Below are 5911 nucleotides of genomic sequence, written 5' to 3'. Positions count from 1 at the left end.
TACTAGGATATTCATTGCTACCTATGAGGTCAGAGTCCAGGGTCAGTCCATGTATAGTCTTTAGGTAGTGGCTTAGTCCCTGGAAGCTCTGGTTGCTTGGCATTGTTGTTCATAAGGGGTCTCGAGCCCCTTCAAGCTCTTCCAGTTCTTTCTCTGATTCCTTCAACGGGGGTCCTATTCTCAGTTCAGTGGTTTGCTGTTGGCATTCGCCTCTGTATTTGCTGTATTCTGGTTGTGGCCTTATGTATTCTTAACTACCAAGCCAGCTCTCCAACCCCAAGCATAGCTTTGCTTCTGTCTTGGAATTAAGAGCACTGAGTGAATAAAAATTTTAACTATGCACTGATGTATTTTTACTGCACTTGTTCCCATACTGACTGGATACTATCCTTTTAAGAATCTCCCATGTTGGGGCTCAGTGGTTAAGAGCACTGACTGCTCTTCCAGAGGTCTTGAGTTCAATTCTCAGCAACCACATGGTGGCTCACAAACATCTGCAGTGGGATCTGATGCCCTCTTTTGGTGTGTCTGAGGACAGTGACAGTGTACTTACTCACATACAAAAATAAATAAATAAAATAAATCTTTGAAAAAAAGAATCTCCCATGTTACAGGGTGGAAAGAGTAGAAACTCCTTTTCTCAGTTTCCCTTATAATAAGGATTCTTGTTTTAAAAATTGAGTTGCCACTGTCTTTCAGTGGGAGTTGGAAGCAGGTGACAGAGGCTGCAAATTTGCTCTTTGAAAACTGCCCTCTTCTGTTTCATGCCTGTAGCTCCTGTTCCCCTAATTGGACCACCTTATTGGCTTCAGTGGGAAAGAATTCACCTAGTCCTGCAGTGATGGGCCAGGATGGGTTGATACCCAGAAGAGGCCTTCCCCTTTTCAGAGGAGAAGGGAAGTGGGTTGGGAGGAGGGGCTGTGTGAGGGAGGAACCAGAAGGAAGGGGGTTGTGATCAGGATGTAAACGGAATAAATGAATACATTAATTAATGAAAAAATAAAAGAGAAAACTGGCGCCCTTTGCACTGGAGCGATTGATGGTCATTTCTGCAACTCCTGTATTTGTGATCAAGTTCCCTGCCTCTTAACTTTCTATGGAAAGTCTTTTCCAGCTCAACAGACCTAGATTGGTTTTTTCTTTTTTGGTGGCCAAATCCAAGGTGATGTAACTATATTTCTTAAATTTATGATTAGAGGTCTAAAATGAAATTTAACTTGCAAATGGTTAACAGGTAGGAAGAAGCTAATAAGACCCAGCTCATGGCACAATGCAGAGATGAATTAAATACATTACACTGTACTTCAAGGTGAAAATTATTTCAAGAAGAGGGGGATCCTTGATGGTGAATATTCTATTCTCTCCCAAGAGCTGTCAGCCTGAATCAATCAAATGGATAAAAAAAAACAGTACAGTTTTAAAAATAGATGTATTGGAGTGCTTTGTAAGAAGTGCTTGAAGGTGAAGGGAGGAAAAAAAAAGCCAAGCCAACCATGGAAAACTTATTTATATGTGTGTGGTGACTGAGTTATCTGGCTTCTCATGGGTGCTGATACTGGGAATTCCAAATGGCATGGTGCTTCAGAGGGAAAAATAAAATTTACTGTACAAATCAAGGATTTTGAGTTACACTGCAGCTCATAAATCTACCATATAATATTTCTTTGACAGACCAGAGAGGTAGCATTTTAAAATATAGTATTTTTAATGCTCTTCGAGTCTGCCAGAGAGTGGGATGAAAGCCTCCTTTCTCTTATTTATTAGAGTACAGCAGTGCCCTAGTCATGTAAGTCCAAATGTATGAGTCATAAAAAGAATTAATGCTTAACTTATGTGTCTGAGTTAGACAAGTGGTTGATATTCTTTATATAATGTTATTGTGGACTACTCACCCGAAGATTTACGAAGAGATTTTAGTCAGTGATCCCAATTCATCATTCCTGATTTTTGTAAAATATTGTAGGTAAAATTATAGAATTTACCTTCTGAAAAAGACATGTATATTAGTCAGAGTTCTCCAGAGGCATAAATCCCGATGATGAGTTAATGAATGGTGTGTTGGTTTAAATGAGAAATGTTCCCCATCAGCTCATGTAGTTGAAGACTTGGCCCCTAATTAGTAGCACTATTTGGGGAGGTTATGGAACCTCTAATAGGTGCAGTCATGCTGGAGGAAGCCTGACACTGGAGGTGGGCTTTAAGGGTTTATAGACTCATCCACGTTCTCTCTCTCTCTCTCTCTCTCTCTCTCTCTCTCTCTCTCTCTCTCTCTCTCTCTCTCTCTCTCTTCTCCCTCTCTCTGTCTCTCTCTGTCTCTCTCTCTGTCTCCCTCTCTCTCTGTCTGTCTGTCTGTCTCTCTCTCTCTGTCTCCCTCTCTCTCTCTCTCTGTCTCTCTCTCTGTCTGTCTCTCTCTCTGTCTCTCTCTCTCTCTCTCTCTGTCTCCCTCTCTCTCTGTCTGTCTGCCTCTGTCTGTCTCTCTCTGTCTCCCTCTCTGTCTCTCTCTGTCTCTCTCTCTCTGCTCCTTGTGTATGGATGAAAATGTGATCAGACAGATTTCTGCTCCTGCCAACATGCTTTCCCTGCATGTTGCCCTACCTTTCCCATCATGACAGAACATATGTGACATGGAGATGTGTTCAGGATACTGAGAGCACAGGGAAGGGAGTTGACGGAAGCTGAAGCTGGAGTTCTGGAATGGAGGACATCTGCTCTATGTCTTAAAGGGGTAAAAAGATCTTTCTAGAATGAGAGAAGAACGAGGATTATAGAACAGATGATAGGGGCAAGAAATAGAATAATGCATTCAAGATGTCACAAGCCCTTAGCATTCAAAGTAAACAGAATAATGCACAGAAACACAAATGAAATAATAAAGCCCAGAAATTTGGCCTTTCTCCCTCCTTTACCTACTTGTTGCTGTGTGTCCTTTGAGAAGGTCATGACGATTTCAAATGTCAGACACTATTTGTATAACCAAGAAGTACTTCATGCAATTCACTCCTGTTAAGGAAATCATTTCTGCCTTGTAGAAACTACCTTAACAGATGTTTCTGAGTGAATTTATTCATCATGTGAAACACCGCCTTAAAATGTGGGATGCTTTTCAAAAGACCCTTTTGGGTGAACAGATTGTGTTGTTGCTGAGGGAATTCACAGGAATGAGGCAATCACTGTAATTCAAATAATTTCTCCTCGTTTAAGAGCACCAACTGTTTATATTAGAGCTGACATGATCCATTTATGCAGCATCTCGGCCCAGTTGCTTCTGAAATTTTTGGCTGTCAAATGGTCATCAGCATTGGGCTGCCTCTAATTGCAAGCATGAGCCTTTTGATCTCTTCATCAAAAACCATTTCTTATCAGTCACCACGTTTGGCTTTAATTGGATGACTTATATATGATACCACTACATAAAAAGAATGATCTTTCAAACTCATCATATAACACCATGGGAATCTATATTCCATGATGTTAGCATTATAAATATACAAATATCATTCCCCAAATTTAAAACCTTTCTAAGTGTAGTAAAAGATGCAGATATACAAATCATTGCAACAGGATATTATCACTTAAAATATATAGTAGAAAAATATAGGCAGAGAAAGGAATTCTCTTTATTGTACAGACCAGCAAACTGGGAGAAGAGAGTATTTACATACTGGAGGCAGAAATGCCCCAGGGAAATGGAGTTGCAAGCAGTGTATTTCACTGAGAAAAAGAAATTGGCTTGGCATGGTTGGAAGAACATGTTGGAAAGAGGAGGGGATGATGTTGGGAAAGCAGCCAAGGAGCACGTTTTACTTTGCAAGTGTGTGTGTGTGTGTGTGTGTGTGTGTGTGTGTGTGTGTGTGTGTGTTTTGCATTTACACAGTTTTCCCCCTTAAATCATGAACTGAATAACCTTAGCTTTGGTATTCACACACACACACACACACACACACACACACACACACACACACACCACATCACACTATGGGGTCTATGTTTGCCTTATAAATGTTGTTTTCTCAGACATCATTCTAAGACCCTAATGAATTTTTCTGTAGCTCAATAAGGAAACAAAGACCACTGCACCTTCTTGCTAACATATAGGTGGCTCATAAAACTTTTCCTTTTCCTTCTCACTTTCTTTACTCAGAAGCTCACTGCATGCTGAATGAAGCCCAGTCCAGCTTGATTTCTAGGTTATTGAATTTGAGAAGGCAAGCTAGTCATCACTCCTGTGGCCAAAATATGTTCAAAACCATGAGCTTGGATTTCTAGAGAACTGTGCAGAAGTATAAGATGACCTGACTCATGCCGTAGAAAAGATTTCAGGAGAGTTATGGGTTGGTACACGGGAAGGAATGAAAGAAAAAAAAATCCATGAATGGTATAGAGACTAGTGAGGGGATGATGACATTAGTTTCAGTGAATATATCTGAAGACTTGAACTGTTCCTCTAACAATGAAGTAGAGAGAAGGAAGGATGTGAAGGTACAGCAGGCAGGTCTGTGGAGGTTGCTCATTGAGTAAGAGGGAGGAAGAGAAGGCTAGAGTGACACCCAAGTTTCTGGCTCACATCATCTCTGTATTATGTTTCTACAAAGAAGGATATGCTGTTGGGAAAGGGGGTTCTTCTGCAGTGCTGTGGTAGGGAAGGAGGGCTAGGCTTTTCAATAGATAGATAGAACATTTCTAGGACATTAGTGGTCAGGTGATGGGTTAGTGCTGGAATTCTAGGTGATAGTCAGCATGATGTTAATCAAGGAGGGGAGTTTGGGAGAGGCCAAAGAGAGTCACAGAGAAAACAATAGCAGATGAAGTCAAGATGAGAACACCTATCTGGAAGATCTATTGTTGAGTTTTTATTTATGTCCCTGAGTCCATAACTGTGAAGGACTTGGTCCTAGGCTGCCCTGCTCCCATCCTCTCAGGTAGCTGTAGCCAGTCCTATCACACAAATGCTGGTTAAGTAACAACGATTCCCAAACATACGAACTAGGAAGTTACTTTGATTAGGAGAACCAATAGGCCAATAGCAGCTCTGCTTCACTGAGCTTGCAGTGAGATCATGGTGGGAAAATAAGTGAGAGTGAAAAGCCTGATGACAGCAAGCATACATGCTTTCCTTCTTCTTCTTCTTCCTCTTCTTCTTCTTCTTCTTCTTCTTCTTCTCCTTCTTCTTCTTCTTCTTCTTCTTCTTCTTCTTCTTCTTCTTCTTCTTCTTCTTCTACTTCTCCTCCTCCTCCTCCTCCTCTTCTTTCCCCTCTCTGTGCACACACACACACACACACACACACACACACACACACACACACACACACACACATATATATATATATATATGCAGGTACACATGCAAGGGAAGGCTAAAAGTAAATTTGGGTGTTTTCTCTCAGGTGTTGTTGACCTTGTTATTTTGATACTGGGTCTTTCATTTCCCCAAAGTTCCCCAAGTATACTAGGCAAGGAAGCCAGTAAGCCCCTCTGCTATTTCTGTCTTTCCAGTGCTGGGTTTAAAAGTCCATGCCACTATGCTTTACTGTTTTTTTTCCATGGGTTCTGGTGATCAGACTCAGATTGTTCTGCTTACATGGCAAGAAGCTTACTGTCTGAGCCATGCCAGTAGCATCTCCTGATACCTTTCAAGAACAATTTTCCCTTGTCTGAGTATAGACTATAAATCTAAGGTGAGTACCTCAGGAATCAATCTTGAAACGAACAAAGCAACACACACACACACACACAGCCACAAACACACAGATTCTCTCACACACACATTCACAACACACATACACACAGCACATACCACACTCACACACAAAGACAGGGAGTCACACACGCACATACGAACATACACACAACACATATAGAGGGGGGTAGGCACACACACACAGATACACATACATACACATGCATATTTTTC

Source organism: Rattus rattus, chromosome X (genome assembly GCF_011064425.1).
Source record: "Rattus rattus isolate New Zealand chromosome X, Rrattus_CSIRO_v1, whole genome shotgun sequence".
In the NCBI taxonomy this organism is placed as follows: Eukaryota; Metazoa; Chordata; class Mammalia; order Rodentia; family Muridae; genus Rattus; species Rattus rattus.
This window is presented reverse-complemented; position numbering follows the sequence as displayed.